The sequence below is a fragment of the Mustelus asterias genome, chromosome 2, assembly GCF_964213995.1.
Source record: "Mustelus asterias chromosome 2, sMusAst1.hap1.1, whole genome shotgun sequence".
In the NCBI taxonomy this organism is placed as follows: domain Eukaryota; kingdom Metazoa; phylum Chordata; class Chondrichthyes; order Carcharhiniformes; family Triakidae; genus Mustelus; species Mustelus asterias.
The window spans coordinates 160,307,959-160,320,649 of NC_135802.1; the positions used below are offsets into that span (position 1 = coordinate 160,307,959).

Consider the following 12,691-nt stretch of genomic DNA (forward strand, 5'->3'; position numbering starts at 1 on the left):
GTAGGCCACTCGGTCCCTTGAGCCTGCCCCACCATTCAATAAGATCATGGTTGATCTAAATTTAATCTCAACTTCACATCCCTGTTTACCCAGATAACATTTCACCTATTTTGTTCATCAAAAGACTATCTACTTCTGCCTTGAATATTTAAAGACTTTGCCTCAACCACCTTGTGAGGAAGAGAATTCCAAATTCTCACAACCCTCAGAGAAAAAGTATTTCCTCATCTGTCTTAAATGGGTGACTGCTTATTTTTAAATTGTGGCCCCTAGGTCTAGATTCTCCTACAAGGGTAAACATCCTTCCCACATCCACCCTGTCAAGATCCTTCAGGGTTTTATATGTTTCAATCAAGTCACCTCGACCTCTGCTAACTCCAGTGGATACAAGCCCAGCCTATCCAACCTTTCCTCAGAAGATAAACTGCCCATTCGAGGTTATTAATCAAATAAACTTTCTCTGAATTGCTTCCAATGTATTTACATATTTCCTTAAATAAGGAGACCAGTACTCCAGATGTGATCTCAGCAATGCCTTGTGCAACTGAAGCATGACCTTAGAATCCCTACCGTGCAGAAGGAGGCCATTCGGCCCATCGAGTCTGCACCGACCACAATCCCACCCAGGCTCTATTCCCATAACCCCACATATTCCCTAATCCCCTAACACTAGAGTCAACTTAGCATGGCCAATCAACTTAACTTGCACACCTTTGGACTGTGGGAGGAAACCGGAGCACCCAGAGGAAACCACGCAGACACAGGGAGAACCTTCCTACTCTTGTATTCAATTCCCCTTGCAAAAACAATAGCATTTTATTAGCTTTGCTAATCACTTGCTTCACCTGCATACTAACGTTTTGCAATTCATGCACTAGGATATCCAGATCCCGCTGCATCTCAGAGCTCCGCAATCTCTCACCATTTTGATAATATGCTGTATAAATTGTGAACAACATTGGGTTCAGTACAACTTCAAGAAATAACGAATAACCTTTTCTCTGTCCACACACCACCATCCCCCCCTCCCCCCCCAAGCCCCCCACCCACCCCAATAATTGCCACAGACTTCTGTATATACAGTTCATGCTTCCTGTACACAGCCAAGTATTGAAGAGATGTGCTTCAGTGAGCTGGAAGGCCTTTTTGCACCTCATGTGTTCTTGATAGCCTTCATCTGCTAATTTAATTCACCTCCCCAAAGAATTCCAGCAGATTTGTGAAGCATGACTTATTGCATTTAAAATCATTCTGACTGCTTCTTACAGTCTCCCCTCTCCATTGAGCATTAATGATCTTTGATAATTTGCTTCTTTGCATTTTCCTTTTGTCAATATAAAACAACTCCACTTATAATTATTTTCTTTTTTGCTCATTCAAATGAAGCCACAGATCAAATGTCCAACGAATGTTGACCTGGTCCCATTCTCCTGGGTTCTTGCCTTCAAGGGGACTGCACTTGTAATACAATGTAGTACATATATTCATAAACATATCATATCATTGTTGGGATAGTTTCCTACTACAGACACAGCACTAGTATGCTAGTAGCTTGCTCTCCTCTGAATCCCAGTCAATAGGAGACCAGAAATCAGAACAGTTAGTGTAATTGTTAATAGAGCAATTTCTGAAGTCTTCAATTGCTGGGTGGGTATATTCAAGGTTAAAATTAATATATTTTTGCATTCTAGGGGAATCAAGGGATGAGAGAATTGACAGGAAACTGTTGAAGACAAAGATCAGCAATGATCTTACCGAATGATGGAACACGCTTGAGGGGCCACATGACCTAATCCTGTTCCAATACCTTATGTTAATCCACCAGGTTTATCTTTTTCAATTTAGCAAGCCCAACAACATGAGAAACATTTATTCTAAGTACTGTCCTTTGACTTTGTGCATTTAGAATTTTATCCACCACTGAGGATACATATGTCCTGTGCTGCTGGGCAATCACTACAGATATCAGTGACAGTTGCACATGTTGAAAGGGGGGCTCATTCTTTAGTGTGCAAGACCAGCATGCATAGACTTGGATCCACAGGGATTTTGAGATCAGTCATGTTTTTGTTATGCTTCTGGATTTCTATTACCCAGGAGGTATCTGAAGCTGGATCTTGGCCATGCAATGGTCATATGCATATGTTTGGGGATGTTCTGCATGAGAGATGATCCCTCAGTTTTGGACAAATTAAGCTTTCAACCTGACAAATTTAGAGGTAATTGAGAAGGTTTAGTTACATAAAATAAGACAGCAGCAGAGCTGCATATAAAAATGCTTTGTGTTAATTTCCCCCTACTGTATGGATGTCTATGGCCAGCATAATGAGAAGAAAATGGGCACTTTTATTTGATCTCCTTTAGAGAGGGAAATGCTAAGGAGTTCAGCCCTCTAGGATGGAGATTTTCAAAGTTCATCACACTCTAAGTAAATAAATTCATCCTCGGCAGCAGTCTATGTCAAAATGCAACATGCAAGGGATGGGCAATAAAACACCCACATCCCGCAAATGAATAAAAAAATCTCAGTGCTAAATGGCCTACCTTTTATTCTGAGTCTGTCCACTGTTTATAGACTCTCCACCTGCATTACCTTTCATTATTCTAAATTCTAGAGAATATAGCTTAAGTTTTAAGTTTATTTATTAGTGTCACAAGTAGGCTTACATTAACACTGCAATGAAGTTACTGTGAAAATCCCCTAGTCGCCACACTCTGGCGCCTGTTTGGGTACACTGAGGGAGAATTTAGCATGGCCAATGCACCTAACCAGCACGTCTTTTGGACTGAGAGAGGAAACTGGAGCACCATGAGGAAACTCATGCAAACACTGGGAGAACGTACAGACTCCGCAGAGTGATTTGAGCCGGGAATCGAACTTGGGTCCCTGGCGCTGTGAAGCAGTAGTGCCACTGTCTCTCCTCAATCTCTCCTCATAGGAAATGAAAATTGGATTTCCTCATGCAAGGTAAACACACTTTAGAAAAAGTGTGGACTTCTTTATAAAAGCAAAATACAACAGGGATGATAAAAATCTGAAATAGAAACAGAAAATACTGGAAATGTTCAGCAGGTCTGACAGCATCTGTGCAGAATGAAACAACTAACTTTTCAAGTCAATGGTCTTTCATCAGAGTTGGCAAAGGTTAGTGATTGACAGGTTTTAAGTTTAAGAGTGTGGGGCTGCGCATCTTGTAGCAAGAGCTGAATTTGGCAGGTGACACGATTTGAAATTGACATTTTTTCATCCATACTGCAAGTGAAGAGGTGGGGGAAGAGGGAAAGCATTGCCTGTCAGAAGCACAGTGATAAACTGGGTGTAGACTGCACAATTTTTCTGACCACTAACATTGTGTGACTCACAATGAATTTTTGACTTATGATCTCAGCAAGCACAGCTCCAGGATAGGAGCTTGAAGTTGGAAAATTATTCCTTTACATTCCATACATTTGGCTCCAGGGTAAATGTGCATTATTGACATAGCAGATTTGTCATTGCAGAAAATACACATTGATGTGTGTATTGTGAAGTTGCACGTGTAAGGTTAAAAATGTGTTGTTGACAAATGTAAATAGTGAAAAGAAATGCTAAAACCAAGAAGAAATCATATAGCATTGTCTCTTTTAAAAAATCAGATGTCTTTGTACGTGTATTTTAAATTGAGGAGAGCAGGCTACAGAAACCAACTTTGCAACATTGTATCAAAGCCAAGCAATCAGCGTTTCCAACCTAACCAAAACAGGCTTTTGAATTGGACCAATAAGTTTAAAGCCAGCACACCAATGGAATTCAAACATGAGGGTTGTTGACAGCCTCAAGCCACTCAGATCGTAGGAATACTGTGGGGTAATTCTAGATATATAAACCCAGGCAAGAGGGGGTAATGCTTGCCACCTCTTGTGTCAGAAGGAGGGTAGGCGAGGCTCATGTAAACCCTGCAGTTTCATGTATGTCTTCATAAAACCACCCTCAGAATAGAGAGAGATACCAACCCAGAAAAAGTGTACCAGATGTGTGCATCATTGAAGAAAGATCATATTTCCAAAGACACTTGTTTGTATTCTACTTGAGAGTGACTGAATTCTGTAATGATTTATTCTATTATTCCTGAATGAGTTTTGTAGTATTTGAACAGCATTCTATTGGGGTTTTATTCAGTTTAATTGTTTTAATAAGGTTGTCACCAGTTAAAAGATAAAGTTCTGTTAATTGTTCATGATAGAGTGTGTCAGATCCTGCTTTAATTTACTAAAACCAATAACTTCCTACTACCTCACACACTCATACAAGATTACGAGGCAAGATATATCCCTTTGAGTGGTTCCAAAATCGTTTAATCCAACTGCCATAATGTGTCTACACTTGTATCTATACAGAAATTTTACAATAAAATAATGTGAAATTTAATAAACTGTGCACACGTGTGTGTGTGTGTGTGTGTATATATATGGAGAGAATGACAGGAGGAGGGGAGAATAAGCAAAGTTCAAAAGGAGAGAGGCTGTTTTGGTAAGAAAGGTCACAATCAAAACAAGTTGCTCTCTTTGTAAATACTTTGCCATAGGTATATTTAATGTCATGGCATGGAATATAAATATTGCAATAACAATTGTTATGAAGTAATAATTCCTGGCTTGGGTCACTGTCTGTGTGGAGTTTGCACGTTCTCCCCGTATCTGCGTGGGTTTCCTCCAGGTGCTCAGGTTTCCTCTCAGTCCAAAGATGTGCGGGTTAGGTGCATTGGCCATGCTAAATTGCCCCTTAGTGTCAGGGAGACTAGCGAGGGTAAACGCATGGGATTATGGGGTTAGGGCCTGGGTGGGATTGTGGTTGGTGCAGAGTTGATGGGCTGAATGGCCTCCTTCTGCACTACAGAATTCTATGTCTATGTCTAAGTACACTGTGGTCACAGTTTTTCCCTTGTTATTTTAAACATTTGCAGTTAACATGCAGATGTCTTTATCAGACTTTAAAACACTTGAAATATAAAGCACACTCAGGAAATTACTTGTTTAAAGAATAGCAGAGTGCCTTCTAAATTCTCAATTTAGCTTGATTAAATTTTTATCTCACGGAACAAAGCTAGGTCTGGTCAAAATTGAAACATTCAACTTTGGCAAATCAAATGACACACCAAGAGAAAAATCAATTTAAAGCAACAAATTTACTTCCAACATTGAGGACTATAATCAAGGCAACACAATATCCATCATTATTCCACATCCAATCTCAGTTCTTTTATTCATTTCCAAGGGGTAGATAAATTATTTTGCAATTCAAGAAAATATTTTTGAATATTGCCTTTTTTTGCTGATACTTCTCCTCCCCAGCCCCCACTAGCCTTTACGGTTTCCTCCTGAAGTTAGCAAAAGACATCAAGCACTTGATTAGACACAATAGATATCCACTGGGATCAAGAATGGACATTAATTCAGCAAAACTTCTTCAGGTCTCATACACTCAACAATAAATCATCTGCTTTAAAGCTTTATACAATTCTATATCAGGAAACCCAAGAACCACAACAAATCCTTTCACATTAATGAAATTTCTAGGTAATAAAAATTAGCACCAAAACACATACCAAAATGAATAGACAGCAAGCACTTCAAAAGTGAAAAGACATACAAATCTATGGTGACAAATGATGCACAGATAAACATGTTTCAAGGACAATTATTTGTGCTGCATTAGGTTACTGTCAATAGATTTCAAAAGTATTGTGGATTTTAATTAAAATAATTTAATTCTCTCTGTGACTGGATAGTCGTATTCATTAAATCCAAAAGTGTCAGGGTTTTAAAAGTGTTCTGCCTCCCCTGAATTATTGCTCATTCCGAGCTCCATGTCAGCTGAAATTATAGCAGTTTATCACATAACATACATCCCTGGAGACAGACCAAAATGAACTGGAATCATCCGGAAAACACACACCACAATATCAGCTGGTTAATCTACTGAAGAAGCACTTAACAGGGGTTGGGGGGGTGAAGTGGAATGAAAAACATTGAAGGCTTTAGAGGGCACTCCTCACTTATATTAAATGAGCCATAACATTTGTGAACAACTTCTCACACATTTTTGCTCAAAAAATGTAACCACCAAATGCTAACCGTACTCTTTTCAGGTACTGACAGATTTGCTGTATATTCCTGTCATAAAACTATGCCACTTAGGTTTGTGAATGTTCAATTTAAAACACCAAGTGCTCTCCAAAAACTCAACTGCTAACCGTTTACCTATTATTGTTCTGAATCTTACAGATTGGAAAAATGTCAGGATATTTACTTCTCAGCCCCAAGGGGATGCTCTCTTTCTGATCGGTCAACATTCTATGCACAAGCTATAAGCGTGCAAACACCGACAGAATGAAACGCAAAGAATCTACCCGAAATAATCAATTCCCTCAACCATGCACTGACAACTTTGAAACCAGCCACTAACAAATTTAAACCTGGCTAAAACATTTTTCATATTTCAACTGCTGAACCACTTGAGAGCTAGTTGCTTTTCTGCATAAAGACATAGGAAACATAGAAAATAGAAGCAGGAGTAGGCCATTCGGCCCTTCAAGCCTGCTCCACCATTCATTCTGATCATCAAATTCAATATCCTGATCCCCCCTTCCCCCATATCCCTTGATCCCCTTAGCCCCAAGAGCTATATCTAATTTCTTCTTGAAATCACACAACATTTTGGCCTCAACTACTTTCTGTGATAGTGAATTCCACACATTCACCACCCTCGAGGAGAAATTTATTCACCCAACCTCAGTCTTGAAAGGTTTACCCCTTATCCTCAAATTATGACCCCTAGTTCTGGGCTCCCCCACCATCGGGAACATTCTTTCTGAATCTACCCTGTCTAATCCTGTTAGAACTTTATAAGTTTCTGTGAGATCCCCTGTCACTCTTCTAAACTCCAATGAATAGAATTCGATACGACTTAGTCTCTCCTCATATGACAGACCTGCCATCCCAGGAATCAGCCTGGTAAACCTGCACTGCACTCCCTCTATAGCAAGGATATTCTTCATCAGATGAGGACAATACTCCATGCAATAGTCCAGGTGTGGCCTCACTAACAACCTGTACAATTGCAGTAAAACATGCCTATTCCTATATTCAAATCCTCTCGCTATGAAGGCCAACATACCATTTGCCTTTTTTACTGCCTGCTGTATCTGTGCACTTACTTTCAGCAATTGAAAATAAAAGCCTAACCGTGGGCACTAAAATTCACAGATCAGCAGCTTTCTAGGTTTCTAGGTCAGAAAAAATTCTAATTTGAGAAAATATGCATTAAGTTATGACTTTGACTGTATTCTGCATAAAGTTACACCTACTTCACTTAAATTTGTGTTGCACACATTCATGTTTTGAAATACTAAGACCGTAATTCAATGATTAAAATAACCCATTAATCCGGTAACTTAACATTAAACATGTGAAAGACTTCCACAGTCAGAACGCTAACAATCAAAAATCAAATGCATCTGCTCTGAACCTTGTTAAGCAAAGACCTGTTAAAAATTGTAAATCAATAATTTAAAGAAGTTTCCCTTCCCTCACGCTTTAAAATGCTGGCATTTTCATCCTGCCAAAATAATCAGTTATGCTATGTCACAGCTGAGAAGGATACCATCTATACTGTGCTCGATGGTACATTAGTTTTCATTATTACTGTATGGTTGCTCTCTGCACAGCAGCACAAATCCCGATGCTGTAACTCTCCTGGGTGATGGTTGTGCTAAACAAAGCAATAAATTACCCACTGCACTGCTTCCCCAGAGCAACAGCGAACATCTTTATGCAGAGAGGGAATGGAGGAGAAGCACAAATAGTCTCAAAATGACAACATTGTATCCACCAAAATACAGGTAATGTGAACAATTCAGGGTTTCAAGAATTATATTTCCTGTTAAAACAAGATGGTTCAATTGTAATCTGTAGCATGTAGCCTCTCTATTTCCGTGAGCAGCCATTTCACGAGTTTGACAAAAGGCAATATGCCTTTTCAGCACTGAATTATTCACTCCTGATTAACAAGGTTCTTTTTCCAAGGTTTTATTTCACATCACAATATGGTGACCAAATCTCACTGTTATGGTAGACGATGAGACAGGAGTGATGCTGGAGTGCCTTATGTGCCAACCAATTACAGATTTCAAATGAATTTTGTTTTCATCCAATACTTTTAACATATAGGAATTTGAATTCTGACATGCGGAAAATATGCCTGACTTCATAAAATGATGTTTTTGTTTGGAAAATATAGTTTTTAAAATATTAGTGGGTTACTAGCATCTAATGTTGCATGTATTCCACTGAAAGAGGCAGGTTACTCATACCTGAAAAATAAAGATTTTGTTTTGCAACTTTACAAAGAGCTGATTTAATAGAACTGCTGGCCAATGCTCTGCTACTGTTCTTCACAAAATGACTTCAAAATCTTATCAATGTGAGGAAATATATTTCTCATTGAAAGTAATGGATTTATCATTTCCTTTAATACCTTATAAGGTTACAGTTTAATCAAATAAGGTTAGTTTGTTCAATCAGGGATAGAAAGGAAGAACATGCTTACATTTTTTTTTAAAAGAGCGACCTTTAAGACAATGCACCAATAGCACACTCTCAAAATTTACATTCAATTGGTCAAACACAACTACCACAAAAGTTAGGTTCCACAAATCAACTGGAGTGATTGACACTATTTTATATGCATCATGTCTGGCATTTCATCACACACCATTGAGGAAATTGGGGGTGTGGGAAGGGAAGAAATGAGGGGGGTTATTACAGGTGGGAAGGTATGTCGAGCTAGAAACTAAATTATGATTCACCACTTCAGTCCAAATTCTCCTATTCCACAGATTATTTAGCATACATTTAAGAACGACAATATTTGGGATATTGGCCCAGGTCTTCCGGTCAGTGGCAGAGCAAGAGGGATTCTATGGGATCCTATGGATTTTATGAGACAAATTCCGGGACTTTATGGTATCACTTGCACAGGCATCAGCTGATCACGAAACCACGCTGACTCCCTTTGAAGTATAGGTCATGTCTTTGAGGAGACCACTAGCTTGCTGGATATGTGAACTGTTCGTAGTTGCTGTTGTAGTCTCAACAAATAACGATGATGTATACACAAATAAAGCAAAACCAATGTAATGTGAAATAATTACAAGTGAAATTTGAATGTGAAAACACCCACGCCACCTTTGTGTTCTCAGTGGGTTTTATGTTAATGTTAACAATGGAGTTGGACAGCAAAATTGTGACAGAGCGAACTGGCTCCCTGTTCACCCAGAAGGCTCTTTGATAATCCAACTGTCCTTGTTGTCAGCTAATGGTGGATTTCACCACTGGAAAGCTTGCTTCCCCATGAGATTGCACATCTCCTGTGCATGCCGCCAACACTTTAAATTTTATTTGGAATCGCATGGGAACCAGCAAAAAGAGAGAATGGAAGTGGCAGAGAATGGAAGTGGCAGAGAATGGAAGTGGCAGAGAATGGAAGTGGCAGAGAATGGAAGTGGCAGAGAATGGAAGTGGCAGAGAATGGAAGTGGCAGAGAATGGAAGTGGCAGAGAATGGAAGTGGCAACCACTTCTCGTTTTGCCATCAGCAACAACATGCCACGGTCACCCACCATGTCAAGTTCCCACATCATTTAAAAAATTATCAAGCTCGCAAAAGACAAATTTAAGATTTGGCCAGGGAGTTAATTTTTACATGCAGAAAATTCAATATGTGGAATGGATTTCTGGGTGAAGTAGTGAAGATGAGACCATTCAAGAAACAATTGGAGAAACAACTGTAAAAAGTTATTTGAGAGCCATTTTAAATGAACAAAAATAAAATAGACCTAATGGCTTTCTGCTGTTGTAATTTTCGATGATGCTCGTCAGCCACTGGTTGCTAAATATTCCATGTTCAACAATCTCTGGTATAAAAAAGATCTAACTTTGCCCTCGGTTGTACAAATGCTAACCCCGAATCTACCAATTCACCAACAAATGAAAATAATATTCCAACTTTCGCTTCAATTTTTAAAAAAGTTTTCAAAACAATTAGAGCCTCCTCTAATATTCTCTGTTCCAGTGAGAAAAGATCATTTTTGATGCCTAGCCCAGAGAAATATTTGGTAGAAGGAGAACATGTGGCATAAAAGGCAACGTGCCATAACTTAAAGACACAACTCCTACTGCAGCATTACTGCAAGAATGAAATGCTATTTGAACATAGACAAGCGACCAATTTTTATTTAAGGTTATGTTTGCAGATTTGCTTTCCTTAAATGTGAAGATATTCCAAAGCATTCCAGACAAAACATAACTGTGGTAATTGGTGTTATTGAAATAAATAAATTTAATTTTATAAATTAGAAAGGGATTAATAACCTAATCATTTACTAACACAGACAACTCAGCATTGACACAAATGAAGCCATAAGTAAACAGTCACTGGGCTTCTCAATTTTATTGATATATTAAGACAGATCCATTTAAAATAAGCAGGGGCTAGATGTAGTCTTGATTGTGTTTCAATAATATCGATACCTGCAGGAAAAGAGATAAATGCAATTTTGCTCCACCGTATGGATGGCAATTTCACTCCTGGATGAGTGTAGTGTTATAATTCAGTGGAATTGTGTCTAAAGAACAAACAATTTGAGACAGAAAAAAAAACAGGAGCAGTGAACTGGTCAAGGTGAGTAAAAAAGTAAAGTTTATTTATTAGTCACAAGTAGGCTTACATCAACACTGCAATGAAGTTACTGTGAAAATCCCCTAGTCGTCACATTCCAGTGCCTGTTCGGGTCAATGCACCTAACCAGCACATCTTTCAGACTGTGGGAGGAAACCGGAGCACCCAGAGTAAACCCACGCAGACACAGGGAGAACGTGCAGACTCCGCACAGTGACCCAAGCCAGGAATTGAACCCAGGTCCCTGGCACTGTGAGACAGCAGTGCTAACCACTGTGCCACCATGTCGCCCACAGTACAAGTGACCAGTTACATCTTTCTTGGGCAAGAAACTAGTCTGGCTGCTGGCACATCCATTTTCTTTTAATATAATGCACATTTTAAAAAGCAAAGTACTGAAATGAAGTGTGGTGTAATTAACATTAGAATAAGGTTGTATACGTAATTTTGTTACTCGTCACAATTGTGATAAAAATGCTTCAAATTAAAATCTTATATTTGGCATATTGGACTTGCAGCCATTTTCTACTTCCCGCACTCTATTTACAGTGTTTGACCATTGTTTGTGACACAGCTTTAATATGGTTTCACTTCGATCTAGCCCAAAAACAACAGTGCGTTCCCATGTAATAGTTTCTTGGCTGTCCCCAGCTCCACATGACCACCTCAGTTCGTTCCATGGCTCCAAAATCCCTCTGCTCTTCCTGGTCTACATGCTGCCCACAGCAATATCAGTCTGAGGCACTGAGTCAGTTTCCACATGTATGCTGGATTTCTCAACCCCTGATGTATAACAGCTTTGTCAATGTCAATTCCTGGATCAACAAGAACTTCCTGCACATCAAATTGAAGTGTCTCTGCTCAGGTCCCATGAAACATTTTGCATCTTGTCAAATTCTGGTCAGCTTCCAGGTTACTCACGCAGACAATCACAGTGACCCATTTGATCCGGACATAACTTTCAAACCTCACATCTTAGCCTCATCATGGAGGCTGCCTACTTCCACGACATCATCCATACATCACCTCCATTGTTGCTTCCACAAGCTTTTGCCCACCCTGAGACTCACTACCCTTTTAGATTCAATTGTTCTGATGCTGCTCTTGCTCATTCCAGCTTTCACAAATTGAAATATTTTGATTTGATTTATTGTCACATGTATTGGGATACAGTGAAAAGTATTGTTTCTTGCACTATACAGACATAGCATACTGTTTATAGAGTACATAAAGGAGAAGGCAAGGAGAGTGCGGAATATAATGTTGCAGTTACAGATAGTGTGTAGAGAAAGATCAATTTAATTAGCTTAATATAAGGTAGGTCCATTCAAAAATCTGATGGCAGCAGGGAAGAAGCTGTTCTTTAGTCGGTTCTTAGACTTTTGTATCTTTTTCCCGACAGAAGGTCGTGGAAGAGAATATGCCCAGGGTGCTTGGGATCCTTGGTTATGCTTTTCCGAGGCAGTGGGAAGTGTAGACAGAGTCAATGGATGGGAGGCTGGTTTGCGTGATGGACTGAGCTACGTTCACAACTCTTTGTAGTTCCTTGCAGTCTTGGTCAGAGCAGGAGCCATACCAAACTGTGATACATCCAGAAAGGATGCTTTCTATGATGCATCTGTAAAAATTGGAGAGAGCCATAGTGGACATACAGCGGATAAATATTTGGAAACTCAATCACACACATCCCTTTGTTAACCTTCAGTGGCTCCGATATCCTAAGGCAATAATTTCAAAATCTTTGTCCTCACTTACACATCCCTCAGAGCCATCTCTCCTCCGACCTCCACAACCTCTTTCAACCTTCTATCCTAACATGTACAGTATCTTCACTCTTCTAATTCTTTCCCCAGTCGCAACCCTGCTTCAGCTACAACTTCTGCACCATCCTCGAAAGCCCTCTAGCCCTAACTGCCTCTCTTCCTGTGAAAGCAGCCTCATAACCTTACCTTTAGTCAGTAATGCTAATTTTCTT

The 12,691-nt window shown here is 39.4% G+C and overlaps 1 protein-coding gene across 1 annotated transcript in view; it reads right to left on the bottom strand.

Moving 5' to 3' along the window:
- phlpp1 (PH domain and leucine rich repeat protein phosphatase 1) overlaps nucleotides 1-12,691 on the bottom strand; it is a 167,727-nt gene that overhangs the window by 88,698 nt on the left and 66,338 nt on the right. The gene's annotated exons all lie outside the window — the stretch shown is intronic.